At 44.4% G+C, this 14,794-nt stretch overlaps 1 long non-coding RNA gene across 1 annotated transcript; it reads right to left on the reverse strand.

Moving 5' to 3' along the window:
• Nucleotides 1–386: 386 nt before the first annotated feature.
• On the reverse strand, nucleotides 387–14,524 carry LOC148107384 (uncharacterized). The gene is made up of 3 exons (XR_006777607.2): nucleotides 13,600–14,524; nucleotides 3,209–3,314; nucleotides 387–1,584 (listed from the first exon to the last, which is right to left on the reverse strand). It is a non-coding gene; the product is annotated as an uncharacterized LOC148107384 (long non-coding RNA).
• Nucleotides 14,525–14,794: the final 270 nt, after the last annotated feature.

The raw sequence follows: 14,794 nt of genomic DNA on the forward strand, positions 1-14,794 counted from the left end.
TTTCCATGACCAAAAATTGGGGGAAGGGGCTCCTGGGTGGCACAGTGGTTAGGCATCTGCCTTCGGCTCAGGGCGTGATCCCAGCATTATGGGATCAAGCCCCACATCAGGCTCCTCCGCTATGAGCCTGCTTCTTCCTCTCCCACTCCCCTGCTGTGTTCCCTCTCTCGCTGGCTGTCTCTATCTCTGTTGAATAAATAAATAAAATCTTTAAAAAAAATAATAAAGGAGAGTACTCCTAAAAAAAAAATTGGGGGAAAAAAAAAGAGTGACAGCATTATTGAAGACACTGCCTACTGAAAACGGGTTCTCTCAGTCAGAGACAAATTAACGTGCAGACTTCGAGATCTCTTTGATGGCTTTGCCAGGCAGAGACAACAGAAAAATTAGTTACCATTTGAAGTTTTATTTTTCTTCCGCTTAGCTCAATTCACACTGATTGTGAATAGCTCAATTACCACTTAATCCATTTTCAATGGTTTTCTGTACTTCATAGAATCCACTTGGTCATTTGCAGGCGTCCGCGAATGTATTTGGCATGGAGGAAAAGGACCATTACTTGGGGGAGTGATATTAGCAGAAAATTACTACCTGGATGAGGGGGCATTTCATGCATATGTTTTGAAAGAAAGCTTTGAGGTGTCCTTTCCACATGTAGGAAGTCCTTCTATGAGCTAGTTTTTTCCTAAGACCTTTGTTCTGGAAGGAGAATGGCCTGGGGAGAAACAGTATTTGGAAACATGCCGCCGAGTTCCTAGGATCATGTTCTTGAACCATGGGAGTCCAAGTAACAATTGTACCAGCTACGTTAACCATTCTGTTGTAGCTCACCTGGAGGAATGCTCTATGGAACAAGGAAAAGCTTGGTAGGCTCTGAAATAAGGTGAACAGGGAAAGGGCGGTTATGAAAACTTGGGGAATGAATAAAGGATTTTTTTAAACTAAAGAGATTAAGTGATCAAAGATTGTAAGGATGGAGGAAAAGCCAAGGAGAAATGTGTGGAAGACAAAGAGCTCTATCGTTAAGTGTCAGAAGGGCTGGCAGCTTAGCAAGAGCTGAGAGCCACGCAAGAGGAATCCTGAAATCATTCTGTTGTCCCCACATCACCTTCAAGCCTCGGCCGTCGCTGTGGGGAAAACGGAACCCTTGAAATCGATCACATTGGCTACGTAGACTGATCTCTAGACTTCGAACTTATAAATGTTCCTGTGACGCTCGCCAGCTTTCTTGTCTCTTCGTGGTGGAGCTTGTTTATCTGCCTCGACGTAAAATTGTAAATGATTAACGGATAGAAACGAAAGGTCTCATTCTTCTGGCCGTTTCCCCAAACAGATACTTTCCCTCCATAGCCAATATTTCAGAAATATTCCCTCCATGCTGATTTTCGGAAACTTTCCTTTCAAATTGTTAAGATCAGTCCGTTTGGAAAGTGCATTTTTATTCCTTTTATTTCTTTGGCTCAAAGAAGTGCTGTGTTGTTGCTTGAGGGGGACACAGCGTCTCGGCTGATGATCACACTCTCTGGAACCTGCGGAGCCAGCAGGCGGCCAAGGCGAAGAGAAAGCCACGCGAAGGTGCTTTCCCTGGGGGAAGAAAAAAGATGACATTTCAGGCGCAGTGAGAGGGAAAAAGACAATTACCCTTCAAATGCCTGGCAACCCCAGGTGACTAGAGTTTTAGAGATTGCAGTACACCAAATAGGAACTGTCTGGTATGTTCTCTGAGGTCTCACCGTTTTTATTAGTGTAGGACAAGGATCAGGAACCAAATAGGTGGTATTAAACCATTTTCTGTGTCAGTAGAGAGTCAATAGTCAACAGTTAAGAACAACTTCTTCCCGGAGACCCTTAGACTACAAGTGTTCATGACACCACATCTGCACTCTGGAATAATCCCTGCCTCCTCCCACCCACCCCCCACCCCCAAGAAAAGGAAGAAACCAGGATGATTTAGCAACAAACAAACGAAAAAATTAACATAAGTAGCTCAGGGAGAAAATGTGTTGAAGTGAAGGCTTTAAAGGCATGGAATTCTTTGAATAAGAGGAAAGGACTACAGTATAGAAAAACTCAACAGTTCCCAACTGTCTTCACTCAGGTTTCTTAAAAGCGGAGCCTAAAAGGGGGATTCTTCTTCCGGTAGTTTATTGGCTTGTGCTCTCAGGGCAGGGGGGTAAAGGAAAAGAGCAGGTCTGGGAGGGGAAAAGCTAAGCAAGAATCCAGTCTCAGTGGGAGACCAGTTTAGTATGGCGCCCACTGGGACGCCCAGGAGTACAAATTGCCCCTGAGTTCAGTCCCACCTTGAGGGGAAGGGGCTGGCCTGTGCCCATCTGTCATCCACCAAGGTCTGAGAGGGTGGGTCGGTAGGCTACACAAGGATCCCAAGTGCTCTGGGACAGGGTGAGTGGGGGATTTTCCAGAATGGGAGCAGCTGTGAGCTGTTGGCAGCTCCAGGATGGGTGCAGTGGCTGGGAAAGTGGATCTGGGTGGGGCACCCATGCCATCAACTATCCCAAACACGTTAGAAGAACGGCATCAGGCCACCACCTGGTGCACAGAGCAAGAACTTGGCCCCGCAGAGCAGTGGCTGCATGTGGTCGGAAGCTACGATGGATGTTCACTAAAATCCATTCCCGTCTCAGAATGAAAATCCTTCCTTTTGGGGAATGCAGAAGATCAAGTTAAAGCCACCGTAGGATTCTCAGGTAATGATCAGACAAACGTGGGCCAGATGCCTACCAGCGCTTCCAAGCTTCGTAACACGGAGCCAGCTATCCACTTTCTCTACACCTCAGTTTTCTCATTTACAAATTAATAATAAATATACATAGACTTATTATTGCAATACTATTGCCTTGGTTATGAGGTGAAGATTAAATAAGATCTTGTATTTTCACAAGCTGAGCCCAGTACCTGGCACATCGTAAAGGCTCTATAATTGCAAGTTAATAATTATTAATTTGGAAGGCAATTTTCCAGTTTGATCAGAATTGTAAAACGGTGCCACACCAGTGGGAAATCCAATAATTGTACTAAAACCTAACATAGCACGTCTCCCGTACTTTGTAGGTTACAAAGTGCTTTCATATGCTGTTTCATCCATCCGGCTTTAAAGGAAAAGAAACAAAGTCTCAACATCAGGAAAAGCCTCAGGAACCATTGCCCCAAGCTGGAGGTCGCCCGCAGATCTGGCTTTCTGGGTTCTCACCAAGTTTCACCAGCTCCTGGGGGGCAGATTTGTCAGCTTTTCCAAGAGATTGGGTAATATCCAAATTTCATGTCGGGAAGTAGGACTACTTAGTATTTTCTCCATCCTGAAATGAAAGAATCATTTCATCAACAAGGGAGCATCACATATTTAATGGCTTCTCGAAGGTTTACACTGATTTATCCTTGCTGGTCCTAACTCACACAGGCTTAGCACGTGGCCTGGAGAGAACTGTACCTTTTAGTCTGAGAAGCAGGATCCTTAAGCCAAAAGCAGCAAGAGACAGCAGGAGACTCAACTCAAATGACCTCTGCTTAGTCTTCCAACTCAGAAATTAGCCAACAGAAGTGAAAAAGCCTAAAATGTGAATACACATTGCTTTGCAAAGTGCCATTGATGTCACAGCACAGACATTTGGAAAAAGTGAGCTAGGTCCGAATTTTCTCTTCAAACAGCTCAAAAGCAAAAAAAATAAAAGGGGGGGGGCGGGGTTCATTTTAAAATCACATGCTAGTAAACAATTTAGCTAACTTTTTTCCCTACTGAATGTTTTTGAGCGTCATATAGTCATTCCTGTAGTAAAAATACAACTTAGTCCTCAGAGGTGAGTAATTTTTTTTAAGTCACAACTTTCCTTGGTAATTTATTCCTAAGTTTTTTAATTTTCTCTCCCAGGAATTTATTCTTCATATTGAACCTGGACCACTCCTCTCAAAATTGTCTCTTACTTTGTTTTCAGGGGAAAAAAAAAGAACATTGTATTACTAAATATAAATGAATAGTACATCTTTGTCTATGTGAAATACTGGTCTACTCCCCCAAATTGTCTCTGACGCAATTCAAATAATCACACGTTCCGAATTTCATCTCCTCCTTAGGCCGTATTGTTTATACATAGGTGATAGCCACTGTCTCTAAAGTTCTAAAAATCATGAGATGGTGTGATCCAGGACTGGTGTTGTCTTTTCAAGTTCTTAGTCAAAGATGCTCTGCAGAGAGCCTGATTCAGGGCTGCCCGGGCAGCGGCCATCCAAAATATTTGGAAGGCTCCAGTCTCCTCTGAACACAGTGGCGAAGACTGTGGGAATGGAAGGAGATAGATCTGGGTCTGAGTCCCTGCTATGCCATTTACTGACTGTTCATACTTGGGTAGCAATTAACACCTCTGTGCTTAAGAAATGAGGCTAGTGATTGTACCCTTTTCCTGAAGTTTCTATGAAGACGGAATGAAACAAAACTATGAGATAATAGACGCCCCAAGAATACCAGTGATTGTTAGAGTGACTTCCGTTCCTCTTACCATTATGTACTCACGGGCCACTTGCCTGTGTTCTTGTGGTGAATGAATTGATACAAGATTTTGAGTTTTACACATATTCCTTTCTCATTTTTAGCTTTCCCTTTTGAATGTGTTAATGTCATGAATGTTATTGACACGATCAGGCCAAAAATCTATCTTGTCTCCCTTGCGTCTGGCCGTGTCCCATCTGGTGTGCAGTACATCAGTCATCTGAGTACTTTAGGACACGCGGGAGAAAAAGGAAGTCCTCTAGGAAACCACTCTTGTAGCAGCCATGTGATTGATCTCTGGCCTGGCTTCTGAAACAAATGAGCTCTGAGAGGAATTCAGCAGAGAGCAAGTATGATTTAGATTTAGAATAACAGAAACCTCCAACGTCATGGTTGGAAGAAATCTTGGAGGCCACCCCCAACAGGATGCATAATCCTCTTCACAGTGTCCTTGAAAAGTAACCATTCAGGTCAATCGAGTTCAGTCAGACAGCCTGACTTGGGAGAAAGTTTTTCCATATCTTGAGCTAAAATATTCTCCATTATGTTGGTGTTTACTCATTGGTTCTCACTTTTCCCTTAAGACCCCTATATCCCTGAAGGATAGTCAAAGTCCTCTGCCATTGGACAGACATTTCCTGTGAAAAACATCCATCTGGTCTTTCCTCTACCCTCGTTACCATCTTCAGAACTTGATCTTTTTCTTTTTTTTCCAGGATTTTATTTATTTATTTGAGAGAGAGAGCAAGAAAGATCACAGAGGGAGAGGGCCAAGCAGACTTGCCGCTGAGTGGAGAGCCCGATACAGGGTTCTATCCCAGGACCCTGAGATCATGACCTGAGCCAAAGGCAGACGTTTAACCAACTGAGCCACCCAGATGTCCTCCGAACTTGGTCTTTTTAAAAGTAAATATCTCCAATTCTTTCATGGAAATGAAAAAAAAAATTACTTTGCTCTTAATCACTGTGAATACCACTATAAGAAAGGATTATTTAAAAGCTGATTACACACACACACACACACACACACACACACTTTTTAACCTCACCATCAACCACCATTTTGTGGCCTTGCACTTGTCATGGTTTTTCTCCATATTCCTTTTGCTTTTTTACCCAGCAGGACTAAATGGGGCCAAAAAATATCATAGAATTCACTGAATATTGCCATACTCTAGGTAACTTCATATGCATTGTCTCAGATGGAACAGTGGCTTCCTTAGGCCGGTCCAGTTCCCGGAATCAATGGAGGTCGGCAGCCATTTGCAAAGACCGCCCACCATTCCAGCTTTCTCCTTCCCAGCCCGATTTAAAGCATATAACCACATAGGTAACTCAGGAGACCACTGTGGTTTTCTACAATTACAGAGAGACGTTTTGGCTTGTACTTTCCTTAGTTTGACAAATGCTTCCAGTTTTAAGGGGATAATTATTCCACAGAAAGAAATTGCTGAGGTTTGCCTTTCTATTTTATGACGCTGCATCAATATAGATAAACATATTTAAGAAAAAGTTAAAAATAAAGAGAGTCGGGGCGCCTGGGTGGCGCAGCGGTTAAGCGCCTGCCTTCAGCTCAGGGCGTGATCCCGGCGTTATGGGATCGAGCCCCACATCAGGCTCTTCCGCTATGAGCCTGCTTCTTCCTCTCCCGCTCCCCCTGCTTGTGTTCCCTCTCTCGCTGGCTGTCTCTATCTCTGTCAAATAAATAAATAAAATCTTTAAAAAAATAAATAAATAAAGAGAGTCTTACTACCACCTTGGTGGATGTTGGTAGTTAGGACGGAAAGAGCTACCACAGAATAAAGTGTTTCTCAGCTGCTGGGCGAGGTTCCTTATTTAGTATTCAAGTTAAGATTATTTTGAGAAATGGCAAATAAGTTGGCAGGGCCTAGATGGCATGTATGATCACTATTCTAGTGTCCTGAAGGGGCAGAACATTAAATTTATACCCTATAGAACGGCGCCCAAACAGAGCTGACTCATTTTGGAGATGTCTCTGCTTAAAGGTACACTGATGTATTGTTGCCAAAATGTTGTATTATAGAATATCTTCTTAAAGCTAAAGGTGATTTTGATTTCAGTATTTAGGAGAAGTGGCAAGTAATTGAGATATACGATTTTCTCGCAAGCAGAGAATATTTTAGAATTTTCAGGGTGGCTTCATCTAAGAAAATTCTAGCTTCTTGAGCATAACCTCCAGGAAAGTTTGTCACAAATTTGAAGGCATAATACTGTTTCTTATATAGAATTATAGGATTAATGGGAAATTTTCAGCCAGACTTTGACTGTTGGGATTCTCCTCCTCCTCCTTCTTTATAAAAAAGGAGTCTTCTAAACAAGAAATAAAATTCTACGTCTATCCAATAACAAAAAGGCAAGAATAATACATTACAGTTGCGTTATTGCTTTTATTTTTTAAAAGTCCATGCTATTTCCCTTGTTAAAAATACTGTGAGCTTAATATTTTCTTAGCATTCCCTAAAATGATTCCATGAAAAAAATCATAATGACACATAGGTGTGAGCGAGGCACCCTTATAAGATTAATTGCACTATCCAGCTGTTGAGATGTGTGATGTCATTTTACTCATTCTATGCTTGACATGGCATATTAGATAAGAAAAAAAAGGAATCTCAATATAATGAGATTGAGAATGGTACCTTATCATTTTATACAACATGAAATCTTTTAAGGAATTTAGCAGGGTTTCTTGTGAGTCTGTCCTCAACACCAATTTTTCAATAATGAGATAACCTGCAGAAATGCCATGACTTGTTTTTGTCAGTGGCTAGGAGGCCTCTTATTTATTCGTAGGCTTTTCCCAGGAATTTTTGTTTCCTAGTGTGACCACAAGTGTGACCAGTTGTCACATTCGTCACAAAGAACAATAGCTAGGCTATGTTGTGTTAAAGCCAAGGAAACTTCTCGGAGATGAGCATCAATAAACCCTGTCTACATGGCCACAGGTGGAGTCAAGATGTAACTAATGTCATGTTTATTTGACCAAGACAGGCAGCCAAACTGGACAATTCTCAAATTTAATCAAACCGATTTTATTGAAAGTATCACAATTTAGTTGCTTATCTTGGTCTTCAATCTGCTTGGTGTTGAAAAGAGATGCTTTAGTCTTAAGGCAGAGCTTTCAACCTCTCCTAGATGCTCGCCCAACTGATGCCGAGAGAGATCCAAAAAGTAATAAAGAAAGAAAAAGATATAAGATACAAACACTTGAAGTGATCTGACTCTTTCCTAAGGTTCCTTCCTGGTCTCTCTGCTTTTCCAAAGAAGCTTCAGAAGAAATTGCTAAATGTTTAATCCAGGGCTACTGACTAATAAAAATGACAAGATCATTCTTGATGAGCAGATTAGATCTATTTTTTTTTATGTATTCACATAATATCTGCTTAATGGAAAGCCCCCTCCTGTGTTCCTGGGTGATTAAAGGGACTTACCCCAGAGGTAACATGGGAACTTCCTGTTATATAAAGTTTGTACACAAGTCATAACTTGAAATATTCCCCATCCAAGGATTAATTGGCTGCCATAAATTGGAAAAAGTAGCCTGGGCCTTGGATTTATTCTGAATTTGACTTTTCTCTGGAGGTTTTCAAAATTTTTCAGCATCCACTGACACTGTGAAGTTAGAGGTTTGAATCAACTCAAGATTTACCTGATCTTTTAAATTTTAAAACCATTGTTGGTTTAAAGTCATTCTGGTTTTAAAGCCAAAATGGCCCCCTCAGCGATCTTGGGCTTTCAGTGAGTGGACTTAAAACCCAACAATTTGACACAAACAATTTACAACTCTACCTCCATTTTGCAGCAGCCAAGCAAAAGTCTCATAGAATGTATTATCAATAAACCTATCTTTGATATTAGCTGCATATAAGATAAGTATATATGCAAGTAATAGAACTGATCAAGAAAACATATAGATCATTTGAAAACTAAAAAGTATACTTAGGAGAAGAGTTAAATATGTTAAGATAGAGAATCAATATGCAATACAGCTCAAGTATTTGTTTCAGAGCGTTTCAAAAAACTATTTCTCATATGGAATTGTCACAGAATGTCCAAAAATGTGAGATGGTGTCTTATAGACTGCTCTCTTATCCCAGGGGTACAACCATCTACTGTTTCTGGCCTCTGCTGAAATACCACTGAGGCAGCTCATTCCAGTTTTTGAACAGTCACAGAAGTGCTTCCATATATTGCACTGATTTCTGTCCTAATTTGCAAATCAACTTCCTTTACTCCTTTTCCGGGTGACTACCATTCCACCATTGGATGGTAATTCTCAAAGCCTCCTCCCAAGTGTCTCTTTAGGGAGCCACACGTCCCTAAGTAGTTCATTTACTGAGTGTCTATTATATACTTGGCACTGGGGACTTTAAAAAAAAAAAAAAGATATAGCTCCTGCCCTCGAGGCGATAATGGTTTTTAGGTGGAGATAAATACACAAAAAGAAAATTGACTATGGAATGTGGCACACACTTCCATAGAGGTTGGCTAGACTTTGTGAGAGCCTGGAGTAGGGATGTATTATCTTGGTTTGGGTGTGGGAAAGTGACCAGAGAAACCCTCCAGAAAAGAAGACCCTTGAGATAAGTTCTGGTGATCAAGCGAGAGTTATATAGGTGACTAATAATGAAAAGAACGATCACATTTTCCCTGTGCCAGGCACCGAGCTAAACCCCCTACAGATGTAATCTCATTAATCCTTAGTAATATAGTAGAGAGTGATTTTTTTCCCTCATATCATAGATGAGAAAATGAAGGTTTAGAAAGGGTTAGTGTCTTCAGCACGTAGCAGAGCTCTGTCTAGGAGAGTGTTTCTGGCCAAGACAATGGCATGTGAGCAGGTCTTAAAAAGGGTCACAGTCTGACCTGCTGAGCCAGGAAGGTGGGACTGTGTAGCTAAAGCCAAACCAGCTTGTGTGGAAGTGAGGGTTGCTGACTGCCATAAGGAGGCTCCAGCCCAGCGAAGCAGAATTGCTAAATTAAATATTTTGGATTTAACTCCACAGCGATGGTAAACTCTTGAAAGATCCTACAGAGGACAAGAAAAACTGGAGCATATTTACCTGTGATGGCTTTAGTTTCTCTTATTTCATTTGAGACCTGGTGTTACCAATTTGCATGACTTGAATACCACCCATTCCTCCGGTGGAACTTTTACTTCCAACATCCCGGGTGCTCAGGGACAAAGCCTTTGTGGTGGAGATTTCAGTAATACTATTTGACGTGCTAAGGAACCCCTCTGAAGCGTGGATCCCTCATTAGGGGTTTTCAAATGTTAACTCTCCACCTTTGGAAAATCGCTGCCCGATGAGGGCACTTCGGTGCTTCCTCACGGAGCATGTAGATTATATCAAACTATTTTCAAACAAATCAACACTGACATCTTGTAATCCCCAGATAGCGCTTACCACAAAAGACAAGAGAGAAGAGTGTCCCTTTGTGTGTGTGTGTGTGTGTGTGAGGCGGTTATCACAAGAACAAGTGGAGACCTGCCAAGAGCAATGTGGCTCGTCTTTTCCTTTCCCTGAATGGGTGTGCAGATGATGAGTTAGGAATGTGGGGACCTCTGGACCCTTTGTCTACAGAGCCTTGTGACACACTCTGGCTCTGTAAACACCACCATTATCGCTCATGCCTTTTCCAGAGTTGGGTGGCACTGACGTAGAGAAGTCATGGCCCAGACAGGTGGCCACATCTGAGAAATGAGAGCAGTAGCCACATGAAGGCCCCCCGAAGGCATCGTGTTTCCACATGGCCAGCCTCCAGACACATGGCGCATTCGCTGGGCTCTGCTTGGGAAAGGGGGACTTATTCTGGGCTAAAGACAAAGCCCTAGCACCTCTGCGACAAGCCGGCAGGCAGGGATGTCAGGGCGCCTCTCGCTGAGCAAGATCTGAACGAGATCCGGTCTGTATTCCTTTGGAGTGTGAGAGCCTCAACTCAACATGGCGCCTCAGGGATGGCGAGGGACTGTGCGGGACTCCTGGGCTTACAGAATCCCACAGACCCTCTGGCCCCAAGCCCCCCTCCCAAATTAAGAAGCACATATGCACATATTCACATGGTTTTGTGTATAATTTCAGGAGGTTCGTGGTCCCTTCCCCTTTCTTAAGAAACTGGAATCTTTCAGTACAGCCTAAAGTAAATGATCCCTGAGGGCAAAACTATCACAATAAAGTAAATAACTTTTCCATCATGTCACCTCATTTCAAATCAGATTTTAGCTGAAAATCAATATAGAATTGTTTGGCTTTGGGGGCACCCAACAGTGACATAAACAGCCCTGATTTCTTTATTCTAGTGATGCTTGGCTGAGGTTGGGGGCTCCCTGGCAGGAGTGCTAGGGAGGGGTTCCTATACCAGATAGGAGATTGGACATGATGCCACACACGTGGGCCTTTCAACTCTTGAGTTCATGAGCTTCCATTAAGAGGCACTCTTACGAGTCCAGAGAAGGAGAGTGCAGGCGAATCTCCGGGAGTCACAGAGAATTCATCTCCTCACAGGTGGGTCAAAGGTTTTCTGTAGAGACTTTCCATCTCAACACATAATCGATTCTAACACCTTGATTCAGTAGCACCTACCCCTTAAGCCTGCTCACTCCCTTAAACCCCCAGATTAGGGACTGGGGGCTGGGACGGAGGGGCAGGAAGAGCAGGAAGCAGGAAGCCGGCCTAGGCGTCAAATTGCCTCCAGGACTAAGAAGACAGAGCTGAGCAGTTGGGGTATTTGAGGTCTGGAGGACTACTTCTAGAATAGAAGTACAGTTTTCCTGTGGAGTTGGTTTCCTCATCCCTTCCCAACCCCAGGCAAAGAGGGAGTCAACATTCAAAGATGATTCTTTGAAGGTAAAAGAATGTGCTTACAGAAGAATAAAACACACACGTACAAACATTAAGACAACGCTGAAAGGGGACAATAAAATGTTCATAATTACTTTCGGGTTGTGAATTGATAGGTAATTCGGGATATTGTATTTACACCTATCTTTATATGGATAGCTTCTGCTTTCTGCAACCAACATTATGACTCTTTTTCCAAAAAAGCACGAACAGTATTTGTAGATGCAAATTCTTACCGAGAAACACAAGCCATCATTGTTGTTCATTCAGGGCTGGTAGGACAACTCAAGACCAGATTAAATAATTCTGGGAAATAAGGGACTCTAGGCTTCTCGGGATGCCTTGAGATAATCCCCAATGCCATGAAACACAATGCCATTCATCCACTCGATTTCACCATCAACAAACGGAATCTCGCCTGGGGGAGTCTAACACAATCTGAGCTCATCATACTTTCAAACACAATGGCAGCCTCCGCGATAGAAAATCCCTTCTTGATTTGGGATTCCAATCCTTCGGACACTCTCTTTTTCCTAGCACTGTTTCAGACTTCCCCTCCCCCTTCAAGAGCTTATATGTAGCCTCAGAAGAGGTTGGGAACGGAGATGTTGGCCACTTCTTCTATTTTTATTATCCTTGTGGCAGCCTACCCTCCTGGTCTCTTTGACCTCCTGCCTGACCTACTCCAAGAACCTCTAACCATTCTCTGCCTCTGTTTCATCCTTCCCGCACTGCCAAAGCCAGGTTTCTGCCATGGGATGCCACCTCGTCCGGGGAATCAACACCTCCACCCGACATTCCAGAGCAGGTGCTCTTCCCTGCAAGCACCGATTTTCAGTCAAGCTGTTTCTAACATGAGGAACTTTATATAGAAAGATTCAGGGAAATTAGAAGCAGGAATTTCTTTATTTAAAAACACACAATGCTTCTCCCAAGCAACCGCAGATGGATGGATCTTGGTTTATATGTTCTCATGACAGCCCCCCTGCCTTTCAGACTAGGCTTTCTGGCCCCTGGGAGCACAGCTTGTATCTTCTACCGCTTTCAACTCCCCCACTTCATTTATTGTCAAGCTGAGCCCCGAGTAGATCGTTTATAAATTCTTGACATGGCATAGGCACAGTCTATGATCCCTAAAGGGGATCAGGGGAAAGTTGCAAAGGACAGAAAACATTTGAATTGGGCTTTGAAGCCCAGGGAGAGATCAAACCAATACAGACGTGAGGGAAGAGACTTGGAGGCAGAGGGAATGCCATGCAGAAGCACAGAGGTGTGAGAAGCAGGTTAGTATAGAGAAGCACATGTCCCTCGTGGCTAGAGCAGGGGATGAGGTGGGAGGAGGGGAGCTGGCTTCAGCCAGGAGGTGGGGAGAGCTGACTGGGGTGGGGAGGAGAGTGGAGATGGTGGGGGGAACTGGGAGGGATGTGGGGAAGAGGGAGCTTCCTCTCTTGGTTCCTCCTTTCACATCATTTTCCTGGAGCCTGGGTGAGGGGGTAGGGGGGCTCTCCTGCCATGATGTGAGTCACAGCCTGTCTTCTCTGCCCGGGCGTGAGAGCGGCCTGATGGAAGGGAGTGCTGTTACTAACATGTTCCTTCGGACGCAAGTTTCAGCAATTATAACAGATGAGGTCAGGCCTGCTGTGTCACCAGCTGCCACAAAGCTGGCTCCACAGGGGCCGTCCACTCTCCGACCTTGCCCACAGACAGGTTCCTGCCTCCGGGAACAGGACAACACACTCAGGAGGGACACACGAAGAGGAAAAATAGGAGGAAAAAAATTGCAAGAGGTTGACCTGAGACTCCCCAGATGGGGAGTGGCTGTGTAAAGCCCAAGGATTTTCCTCAAACATTCCAGAACAGTCAAGAAAGAAAGAAAGAAAGAAAGAAAGAAAGAAAGAAAGAAAGAAAAAGGAAAGGAAAGAAAAAAAAGAAAAGAAAAGAAAAGAAGAAAGGAAGAAAGGAAGAAAGAAAAAAGAAAGGGGCTTACTTACTTTTTCTGTCCCTTCATAAGAACCTCAGTGGGCATGTGAAGAGCAAAAAGGCCCACGTGCATGAGAGAATTTTTAGGGATGTAGGATTAGGCTCCTGTAAGCCAGGAAAGAGTTTCCTCAATGGTACCATTTGTAAGGTTTCTTCGTACAATAAAACATCAACTAGGCCACGGAGCTGTTGGAAATGCACAGATCCTGTCCTTTGAGTGTGTAAAAGTGACTTGGAAGCTGCAAGTAAGGCCGTTACCTTCTTCCTCTGTGAAAATACCCCAGACAGTGGATGGATCTCTTGGAATTCCACTTTTTCAGTCTTGTACTCAGCAGGTATTTGTCGAGTGGCTGCCATGTGCCAGACGCTACTGTAGATCCGGGGAACATCGCAGTGAAGGGCTAGTTTGTAACCCAGAGGTGTGAAGTCCTTTAACCACGTCTTATCCCACCCGTCTCCTGTGCAGAGCCGGGAAGGAAGGAAGGGAGAGAAGAGTGTGTGGGCAGAGGCAGTGGCGGTCAGAGGTCACTGGGACCTGGCCGTGGGGTGAAGGGAAGCCTGCAGGTAGGAGAGAGGAGAGAGGGGTTGTTGGAGAACCTGAGGAGAAAGCTGTTGATTTTACCATTTTGTGTGACACTCATCTTAGCTCTAGCCAGGACGTGGGACAAGAGCGAGCCCGTCTGGTCCTACGATCCCGAAGACAGTTCTCCCAAAGCTCACATATCATTCAAGCGTTTTCCTCTTCTCCCCTTTCCTCTGTGAGCCTGGAACTAGGAAGCAAGCCTCAGCCTGACAGGGAGGAACAGAGGAGGAACAGAGAGCTGACTCCTCCTGGGAAGGTTCTACCCTGACCGTCTGCGGCCCCGATCCTCCTCCGCAGAGCTCAGGTACGGAGGAAGCAAAGCGGGCCTGCAAAAGGCAAGCTGAGGGGTGCGGGGACGTGCAGAAAGGGGGAGCCCGGAAGTGGCTCTCGGTGCTGGCCCCCGGATAAGTGGGTTTCCCTCGCCTGGATCCTGGCTCCGTCTGGCAGCTGGCAGCCTCGCAGCTGCAAACAACGCCTGACTACAGAGCTCAGGGCCTGTGGGCCCTTTCGGACACCCTGCAGCTTCCCTTGGCGCTTGGTGGCAGAGGAGCGTGGGAACAGGGCAGGTGGCCGGAGGTGGCTCCCCAGGCAATCCCCACCTTCTAGAGCTCAAAGATTTTGGCTCCATGCAGCCAGCTCACCAGGGGTCCTGAGAGACTTTCTGGGCTCACCGAAAGAAACAGGAGGGGTGGACGTCATCATTACATTATGTCCTTCGCACTGCTGGGACGCTGTTTACTCTGCCAACGGAATTCAGTTCAAGTCCAGGCGCCAGTCAAGCTTTATGATGTGAGACCACAAAAACTGGGAAAATTGCTTTTGGGCAAAGGGCACTTTCTTGGTGTGGTGAGTATGCCCAGGTGAAGAATA

This window comes from Ursus americanus, chromosome 31 (genome assembly GCF_024610735.1).
Source record: "Ursus americanus isolate L20-20 chromosome 31, mUrsAme1.1.p, whole genome shotgun sequence".
NCBI classification, from domain to species: domain Eukaryota; kingdom Metazoa; phylum Chordata; class Mammalia; order Carnivora; family Ursidae; genus Ursus; species Ursus americanus.